Here is an 11085-nt window from a genome sequence, read left to right on the forward strand (position 1 = left end):
AATGGGGTTTGAGTTCTCCACCCCTGTGAGCTGCACAATTTCACATCCCTGATGAAAACTGCAAGGAAGCTACTAATTTTCACTTCAGAAAATGCTCACTGTGAAAATGTATTGGGAATTTAGCCAGAAAGAATTTTTATGTTAATTTCTAGTATGGAGAGAGGGAAAGGGAGAAAAGGAAAAAAAAAAAAAACTAAATTAAACTGTTTCAGAGACCAAATAGTCACTGGAGTCATTTTCATTTTCTCACAGGAAAACAAGTCCCCAGATGTCCCCAGTAGTATCATAAATTTATAAAAAGATTTTTGTTTTGTAGAAAGATCTGTGGAGTTGGGGCTTGGGGGCCAGAGACGGATATCAGTAGGAGTGACGAAAAGACAAGTGGATCTCCACTTTGGTTAAACAAGAGCTAGACATAGAAATCACAGATTTGAACTACCAGTGACCATCTCCTAGGTCAGGAGTGGGCAATCTATGGCTCAAAGGCCAAATCCAGCCCCCAGCCTCTTTTTGTGCAGTCCACAAGCTAAAAATAGTTGCTACATTTGTAAGTGGTTGGAAAAAGACAAGAATAATATTATTATATGATAACATGAAGGTTACACAAAGTTCATATTTCCTTAAATAAAGCCACATCCATTTATGAATCATCTATGACCACTTTGGTGCTATAAAGGCAGAACTGAGTAGTTACAACAGTGCATGGCCCACAAAATCTAAAATATTTACTATCTGGCTCATTACAAAAAAGTTTGCTGTCCCCTGGCCTACAGTGTTTCTGCAATCAGAAAGGTAATTTCCCTTTATGGACTTTGAGAACAGATACCACATCTTTCACTGTTTTATCCCTAGCACCTGTCACAGTGCCGCTCACAGAGTAAGTGCTCAATAAACAAATGAAAGAATGAATATATTGTTGGGAGGAATACACCTTCCCACCGGTTTATCTTTCTCCCACAAAATAAAGGTGAAGTCATCAAGACTTCCTTATAATATAATAAATATATCATATCATATCATATCATATCATATCATATTGTATCATGCATGATGATTTGATGTCACCCCAGGATGACTTTCTTTTATAAACACCGTATAAAGCCCCAGTAAATAATGTAAGCGTTTCATTAGGGCACAATTGTACAGCGTGCTATATCCTTCAACATTAGCTTAGGTCACTCAAAGCTATAGCACTGAGAAGCTGGAGAATGAAGATCACATGTACAAGGATTTAACTTGAAACCTGAGTTGTTTTCCAGCCTTCCCTAATAAGCTTCCTTAATTAGCTTAATTCCAGTAAGCCATTTAGTGAAGCATGGTGTTATAGATATAGAAAAGGCTGAGAGGGCATGTACAACAGGTAGAGTGACAAACTTAAAGGGACATTCTTAATTCAGAATTCTGAGTAACCCAGATAGGCAGATAGATCCTTCTATCCCTATTTGTGGGTTGGATTGAATCTGCAGACAGATCAGTTGAATTAGGGCAATGAACTTTTTTGGTGGCCATGGGAAATCTATGGTATTTACTACACCTGAGATCTCAAAGATGACCAGGACTCCCTTCTGCCCTCAAGCTTGAAGTCTTAACTGGCTCTGCAGACATGCAGACAAAGAATGATAGACTGCTAAGTGCTATGATGAAGTATGCATAAGGTGCAATAGAGGTGCCCTCTGACTAATGCTCCTACCTTATCCTATGCTCATCCCCCACCACTTCCAGCCACATACCCACTCTTTGTGATGCTGAATATCACTTCTCAGTAATCACATTATTCCCTCTAGCTTTGACCACCCTAATTCTTCCTCACCATCCTCTCCCAGGTATTCTGCACCAGGAGAGAGGGAAGACATTGGCCATGAGGGAGGGAGAGAGAAGGAAAAGAGAGAAACATAAAGACTGTTGGGGGGGGGGGGGCACAACCACTACAAAATCTGCAAGAAGAATAAAGGGTATTCATTATTTTTATTGTTTTCAAGTAATCATATTACTGATAAATACATTTCCCCACCTCTACCTCAAAAAGCTTGTCTAGGAAAGTCAGAGAAAAACTCAGAGGAAGCAGTGCTTCAGATAAGCCCTCAAAGATGTGTAGGAGTTGGCCAGGTAGATGGGGCCTGGGGAGAAGAGGCATGTCTTCCCCAAGCTAACACCTCCTCATTTAAGCTTCTTAAGCCAACACAGGACTCAGTCAGTGTCTGTAGACCCTGTTATTCTAGCCCAAACGTTAATGGAGGCTATGATTTGGAACAGAGAACAGGGAAAAGGAAAAAAAGGGGAAAAGGTAGGAAGGCAATGGCTTAATCAAGGAAAAGGGATCTGAATAGAGCTCAAGTATGAAGCCACAGCTGCAGGGTCACCTCCTCCTCTAATGTGTATTGTCTGGAGGGATCATGCCACACATTCATACACTGTGTTGGTTGCATGCATGTCTTACTCTCGTCCAGCCTCAAACTAAGTTCTGGTTCTCTCCTTCAGTGCCAATCAAACCCCCATGAATTTAGAAAGTGTTTAATACATATTTCTTGGATAAATAATAGAAGAAGTATAATCCATATTTTCCTGGACACGCCAGTTGGAGTAAAGGACGTCAAGAAGGTTATGTAATAAGAGTCATAAGTAATTATTTCCCTGGCTCTGGCCCCACCCACGCATGAGTGAAGTTGTCAGATGTCAAGGAGCTGGCCATATCCATGATTGTTCACCATCAGCCGAAAATGCATTTGAAACCACAGGCATTCCATCTGGGGAGAGGAACTGAGCAGAACCACCACAATGGCCTGGTGCAATGGAAGCCAGGTTTGCTTACTTGATCCAGTGCTTCCCAAGCAGCTGTAGATGGAAGACACCACTGTTTGCCAAGAGAAGAGACCATGCTTGGAGTACACAGAACTGAGAGTTCTGAGGCTCCACTGGGCCTAAGGTCGGAGAATATCCATTGACTTTACTATTTATCAGGCTCTATCCTCAGGGCTTCACTCATTGAATCCTCACATACTTTAATCCCTGTTTTACAGATGAGAAAGCAGAGACCCAGGTAAATTAAGTACCAGCTGGCAAGCGTCCCAGTTGAGATTTAAATCCCATTCTCCATGATTCCAGAACCCACACCCTCTCTCTCTTTTTTTAATTTTTAAACCAGCAGTGCCATCTACACCTGGGAGCTGGTTAGAAGTGTATAGTCTCAGGCCCCACCCAGACCTATTGAGTCAGCACCTGTATTTTTTTTTTTCTTTTAAATTTTTTAAAGTTATTTTATTTTTTATTTTGAGAATGTGTGTGTATGTATGTGTGTGTGTGTGAGCAGGGGAGGGGCAGAGAGAGAGGGAGAGAGAGAATCCCAGTTAGGCTCCGTGCTATTAGCACAGAGCCCGACACAGGACTCGATCCCATGAACCTTGAGATCATGACCTGAGCCAAAACCAAGAGTCAGATGCTTAACCGACTGAGTCCCCCAGGTGCCCCCAGAACCCATACTCTTAAACACTTTGCTTGATTCCCTCCCACGCCTCAGAGGTAAGGAAGCATGACCACACAATGGGGAGGGTAATAAGTGTAAGGTCACTGATCCCAAAGGAAAATTGTTCTCAGTTTTAGCAACTATTCTCCTCCTCCCAACTTCTCTAGGAACAGCAGCTCGATAATGTGACTGGTGAAAAGAAACTGAAGAGCAGGAATTTCATTTATTACTGCACATCTGTTTTCTGACACAGTAAAGAAAACATTCCACATTTTCTAGCCCTTAAGAGTATCCATCTCTAAAAAACTTTACAGCTTCATTTGGTTTAAATGACAATGGACTTGGCTCTTCCCTAGAAGCGGAACAGCACTGGTCTTCAAGTATTCCGGCATCACGGACTGCTGACTGAATTATTCTGTTCTCCTCCTCTCTACAGCTAGAGGGAAATGGGGAACTGTAACCCCTTGGATTTGATCATATAAACAAAACTGCACTTCTTAAACTCAGGTTAGAAGTACATCTATGGCTTTGAGCAGAAGACTGGGATTGTTCACATGGGAGGTAGGTGATAGTCAAACTCATAAAACAAACCATCAGGGCTACAGCAACTATTTTAAAATAAAAGCATAGCTTTATTACTTACAAATTCATGTTGCAACTCAAAACTAGATTGAGAAAGTGCTACCTGATAGGTCCTCAGGAAATAGATATTGACTAGATAAAGATTTTTTTGGTAATTAATATTTTAGCTTCATGTAAATAAGCACCCCTAAAGGAGTTTGAGGGTGCTTTCACTAACAATTGCTCAAGCCAACACTTTCTCCCTAAGAGCACAAAAGTTTAAAAACAAGTTTCATCATTGTCAGAGTGATCACAAATTCTAAACTAATGGGACTTTCCTACTGTGACAAAAGAAATGAAAGTATGGATCAAGCCTCGGAGAACATGCAAGCAGGAAAACCATTCTAGAGTGGGAGTTACAGATAAAGATTATCCACCGGTCAACTGCAGGAAAACCCAATGCAGATTAAAATAGCAAAACCATGAGCTCCTGAGCTGTATAAATGCAACTGGAAAGAAAAACCTGGCAATTCCTTGACATATGTACAGGTTTGTAAGACAGGCCCCACAGGTGACCCAAGATCAGAATTGTGGAATTTCTCCCTTCCTTGAAGTTTCGTTTTTAAATAAGTTTTTCTCTCATTTAATAAAGGCCACTTCAGATTCCACATTTTGGTTGAGGAGAGCATGCTTTTGACTACAGGGTTGATTGTCTGCACCTGTGCAGGGCTGTCACCACAGGGAGCTTTTATCCCTGAGCTAAATGGGCAGTCAGGCAGGGATGCAGGAGAATGCTCTGATGAGCCCAAGTTCCACAACATAGGAAACAGAAGCATACAATGTCATGGCCTTGTCCCTCCAATGTGTTCTATAGTCACACGTAGCAACTGAGCTATTTCCTCAGCTGTAAACAAATTGTGGGGGGAGGGGAAGCAAACTTGTTAGCACTGGGGTCTGCTGTGATGTAGAGAAGCATTTAGCAAGCAGGAACAGGAAGTCAAGAGGAGGAAAATGCAGCTTTACTGACCTAGAAGGCAAATAAATGACAAAGAAAGAGGCAAAGTCTTAAGTGGAAAGTATTTACTCTGTTCCAATTATCCATAATCACAAAAGGTAGAACACTCATAAATGCCCTTCGTTTTGCTTGGCATCATGCCTTTACACTTAGACTTGAGTAGTCACACCTAAGTGATCTTGTAAATTGTGAGAATTTTCTTTAGATGTACAGTGGAGCCATGTTATAAAGAACTGATTTAAGAAGAGGTAAGAGGTTCTGGCTACCCTATTTTGTCCCTATTTAAGTCAAGGGCTTGGGTTTGAATTGGAATTCTGTCACTGTGGAAGGTGTTCCTATTCACCAATGTCTGGTTCTTGTCCACTTCAGGATACAGGAGAGGCTTCCATGTCTCCATTATCTTGAAGGTAGGCATGGCCATAGGACTTGTTCTGGTTAAAGACACGTGAGTGAAAAATGATACGTTGCTTCCTAGTAGAATATTTTAAGAGCTCGTGCAGGATTCTCTGTCTTTCTTTCCCTGGGCCAAGCAACCAGCAACATTCTAGATGGTGGCACTTTCCTCAGCATGTCCTCCCAGGTGAGGGCAGCATGGAACAGAGCCCCCCCAAGGCCCCCACAAACCCAAGATCGGCCAGAACACAGATGAGGAACAAACCTTTGTCATTTAAAGCCACTCAGATCAGGGGGTTGTTCATCACAGCAAAGCTAGCCTGTAGTGATCAATAAGTCACATAATAGTTATGTGACTTTGGGAAAGTCACTATCTTCAGTTTTTTCACCAGAAAATGAGGAAGGTCTGTAAGCCTTGAGGAATATAGTATTGAGGAATACAGTAAGCATTCGGAAAATGGTAGCTTGTTCATCCTCATAATAACAACTAAGCTTTAATAACTACCTACACTGTGCCAGTCATTATCTTCTCTACACATACATCATCTCTCATCCTCAAGCCAATCTTATAAAGTTATAATATGGGTTTGCAAGCTATTCTCAGGATTTCCACAGGTCTAGAAGAAATAATATGTTTAGAAAGGGCAAGCTGACCAAAGCTAAATCAAGATAAGTTTTCATTTTTTTCTTTTTTATCAGAATTTACAATGATCATCTCATCGTGGTACGTTTGTACATTGGTACAATGTACAATGTGCTTTGGTCCATTTACCATGATTTTTTTTAAAAAAAGTATACAAGGGGGGCACCTGGGTAGCTTAGTCGGTTAAGCTTCCGACTTCGGCTCAGGTCATGATCTCGCAGGTTGTAAGTTTGAGCCCCGCATTGGGCTCTGTGCTGACAGCTTAGAGTCTGGAGCCTGTTTTGGATTCTGTGTCTCCCTCTCTCTGCCCCTCCCCCGCTCATGCTCATGCTCTGTCTCTCTCAAAAATAAGTAAACATTAAAAAAAAATTAAAAATAAAAGTACACAAGGAACTCTTGGTTATATAAAGGTTGTTAAATACTACTATATCCCAAATCTCAATTTTTGGCCAGGACAAGCCTAAATTAACCTTCTTCTCTCTCTTTGCAATTTAGCTCCTAATAATCCAAGTTATCCCCTATAGTTCTGAGATGTACTGGGAAGCACCACAGCATAAACACAGATGGCTCTTTAGTTAACATGATAAAAGGAAGAGCTGATGAATGAAATAAAAGTGACAGAGCAGCCTTGTCACTTTGGGGGACATGGACAGGACACCTAGAATTTTGGGGAGGATACCTCTCAGAGGAATTGGCAAGAAATTTTAGTAGAAAATATGGGTCAAAATTAAGGGGAAACCATCAAAATGGCATTCTGTGGGCATTCCTCCCTCTACTTCCCTCTGCTAGAAATCAGCTAATCATTTTCAGACCAAATTAAAGGCACTTAGTTGTCCTCAGAGCAACCTTGACAGTGGTCAAGGTATTTCAAATAGATCTTTTGTTCAGATTTCTAGAGGATAGTTACAGGCCTTGTCATCAAAGAAAATAAGAAACTATTATAGTTGCGGGAGTAATGACAATTTTAAAAATTACCGAATACATGCCGTGTGCCAGGCTCTGTGCTAAAATACTTCACATGTTATGTCTTATCTTATACTCAAATACCATTATTTTCCCCTTTTTACGTAGAAAATTTCTGAAAAGCAAAGGATTGAAGTAATTTGCCTGGAGTCACCTGCTTGTTGTAAGTGGTGACATTTCCTTAGCAATGGCTCTCAGTCCCTGTGTTATACTGTCCCCTGCAGGGTGTCTGGGGATGACGCAAACCGAGGGTGTCATCAAGAAGGCAGAGGGGAACCATTTATCAAGTACGCCCAAAGTGCTAACCATACACTTGCACCACCTCATCAAATTCTCAGAATTCTGAGGGTGGGGGAGGTGAGGTACCATTATTCTCATGCCACAGATGAGATAATTGAGGCTCAAGGAGATTAATGGGTCAACCAACAAAGAAGACAATGAGATACAAACCAAGGAATTCTAAATCCACATTGAATGATCTGTCTCTGTAGGAAGCTGGTTCTGATTTAACTGCAAAAAATTATGTGCTCGTAGAAAATATCAAGATATCTAACTGAGAAGATATCTAACAGTCTGTATGAGAAATACCTGGAAGGTTGCTTGGAAACTCCACATAAGGCAATTTTGAGATCAATATAATCTTAAAACTAAAGATAAATACGATAGTGGTTTACATTCTCAGATATGTAAGTTCTTCTATATTTTGCCTTGATACGATCACATCTGGAACAGTGAGCTTCCATGAGGCATAGCTCAAGATGTGTATCATTCACTGCATTTTTCAAATTCAGAGGCAAGGCCAAAGCTCTCTGAGTTGTGCTCTGAAATCCTTTCTCATTTGGCCCAAGGTAAGGGGAAAGCATTCCCTCTCATCCACGGTAGGTAGGTGTAGGAACAGAGAGAAATCAACACACTTATAGCTCTCTCCAATGAAATCCTCATCACCAGCTTGTTCCTTCTTACAATGAATTTTCTTCCTTATACCCTGGTAGTCAGTGAAGGACTAACACATATCCTACACGTGTGTCCAGCACTTCTCTCTTGGGAAGCATCTGGGAATTTCATGCAGGGTCACACAGGGTCATGCAGAACTCCAGGGTATACTGCTGGTACACATGTATACTCCAGGGTATACTCCATGGTACACAGACCATGATGTGAATGGTGCCCCCTGCATTTATGCAACTTGGCGGCCTTACTGACATCTATTGTTTTATTCTCTGCTTATTATGGAGCCTCTCCTGAAGCTTAGATAGAAAAAGCCTGTTTCACTTACTCCTGGGTATTACAGTCACCATTTCAAAATAAAAGCGTGATATTTAAAAATGCAATTATCTGGGGCGCCTGGGTGGCGCAGTCGGTTAGGCGTCCGACTTCAGCCAGGTCACGATCTCGCGGTCCGGGAGTTCGAGCCCCGCGTCAGGCTCTGGGCTGATGGCTCAGAGCCTGGAGCCTGTTTCCGATTCTGTGTCTCCCTCTCTCTCTGCCCCTCCCCCGTCCATGCTCTGTCTCTCTCTGTCCCAAAAATAAATAAACGTTGAAAAAAAAAATTTAAAAAAAAATGCAATTATCAGAAAACAACAGATGTTGGTGAGGATGCAGAGAAAGGGTAACTCTCTTACACTGTTGGTGGGAATGCAAGCTGGTGTAGATACTCTGGAAAACAGTATGGACGTTCCTCAAAAAGTTAAAAATAGAGCTACCCTATGACCCAACAATTGCACTACTAGATATTTATCCAAAAGATACAGGAGTGCTGATTCAAAGGGGCACAGGCACCCCACTGTTTACAGCAGCACTATCGACAATAGCCCAAGTACAGAAAGAGCCCAAATGTCCATCGACTGATGAATGAATAAAGAAGATGAGGCATATGTTATGGCTTTGTTACTCAGCCTTAACAAAGAGTGAAATCTTGCCATTTGCACAACAACACGGATGGAACTAGAGTGTACTATGCTAAGCAAAATAAGTCAGTCAGAGAAAGATAAATACCATATGATTTCACTCATATGTGAAATTTAAGAAACAAAACAGATGAACATGAGGGAAGGGAAGCAAAAATAAGATAAAAACAGAGAGGGCAAGACTCTTAACTACAGAGAACAAATTGAGGGTTGCTGTTGGGGGTGGGTTAAATGGGTAATGGGTATTAAGAAGGGCACTTATTGGCATGAGCACTGGGGATTATATGTAAGTGATAAATCACTAAATTCTACTCCTGAAACTAATATTACACTATATATTAACTAACTAGAACATAAATAAAAATTTGAAACATTAAAAAAATAAACTTAAATATCTGCAGAAGGTAAAACAAATAAAAAATTAAAATGCAATGATAAAATATGTTTATTAAAATGGGGAATACCTTGGAAATCATTTTATAGAAGAAACCATTGAAATAACTTGTGATGTCTAAATTAAACATGATAGGACTATGGAAAGTATCAATGCCATCAAATATTTGAAAGGGTTTGATGGAGAAGAGAGAAGAGACTTGAGAAGTTTCATGGGAGATAATTAGAAATCGTAAGATGATTTTTGGCTCAGTAAAAGAAAGAATTTTCTAGAGCCAAGCACCAATTAGAAACTGTATTGCAACAACCCTAAGTAAGAGCACACCTCTGTTGTACAGAAATGTATCCAAAAACGGAATGGGAAGTGTTTGATAATAAATAGTTCCTTATCCTGAGAAATGATCAAGGGGAATCAAATGTCCTAGAGGAGATTTTCACATAGAGTTATACTAAACTAAATGGATTAAAAGGCTTTTTCTAGGAAACTCTATCTCTGTGATGGTATAGAGACTGTGACAGTTCGCTATGAACCTCCACCAGCCCAGAAAGAAGGAAACTCCTTCACCTTCCCCCTGAAGGAGGCTGAGGCCTTATATAAGGTACCTGATCCAACTTGATATGTGACCATTTCAAATTTCCTATAAGGTCTTATGTAGTTAAGCAAATAGCCAGAGAATAGATGGTACAGTAACAGACCTGTTTTATTTTTTATTACTTCATGATCCAAGAATCACAATTTTAAGAGGGAGTGAGAGGGGTGCCTGGGTGGCTCAGTCAGTTTGGCTCAGGTCATGATCTCATGGTTTGTGGGTTCAAGCCCCACATCCAGCTCTGTGCTGACAGCGTGAAGGCTGCTTTGGATTCTGTGTCTCCCTCTCTCTCTGCCCCTCCCCAACTCACGCTCTGTCTTTCTCTATCTCTCAAAAATAAATAAACACTAAAATAATTTATAAAAGGGTGTGAGAATAGAAATAAAGAACATAACACTGCTCTGTGTATTAACGAGTTCTGCCAACTCCACTGTGAGAGAGATGTTCAATCTTGAATGTTTTTCTTCCACCTTATGGTTTTAAACCAGGAGTCAAAAACTCAAAAGGGAGGAAGAAAAATGTAAGATGCCAGGGAGTGACAAGCCTGTACAGATGAGGCTGCATGGCCAGTCTTAAAGGCCGGTTTTATAAGGCAACTGCCCTTGGGCTCAGTTGCTCGTTGCCTTCTAGAATGCTTTCTAAAATTGCCACATCTTATTTTTCCAGAAAAGCTAAAAAAGCTTTTTTTTGGTGAATTTTTCTAATTTTGAGAACATTATCAGGCTGCACAAAAATTACTTGTTGTTAGAAATCTGTTCACTGGCTTCCAGTTTATGGCTGCAGGAAGGCTGATCCTTCCCAGAAAAGTGATGGGAAGCCCATGCATGCACTTACATCTCCATGCGAATTAGCACGTAGCTACCGGGCAACTGAAGATAACGTACAGACAACACTGTTGGTGGGAAGATCTAAGGGAGGCTGGATGAAAGTTTCTGCCCCCCATGAGATTGCTCAGCAGGGTTTGAAGGGTGAGAGGATGCCCTGCCCTGTGCTGCTGGAGCTCCTGTGTAACAGACCTGGGAAGGCCACTGGATCCTCAGGCAACTCCAGCCCCTGTAGAACTCCCTGTAGAAGGGAGGAGATTTTTCCCCAAAGGGTAAACAAAAATTCTCAGGGCAAAGAGAAAATTATTAAAAAAAAAAAGTTTATTTATTTTGAGA

This window comes from Prionailurus bengalensis, chromosome C1, assembly GCF_016509475.1.
Source record: "Prionailurus bengalensis isolate Pbe53 chromosome C1, Fcat_Pben_1.1_paternal_pri, whole genome shotgun sequence".
NCBI lineage: Eukaryota > Metazoa > Chordata > Mammalia > Carnivora > Felidae > Prionailurus > Prionailurus bengalensis.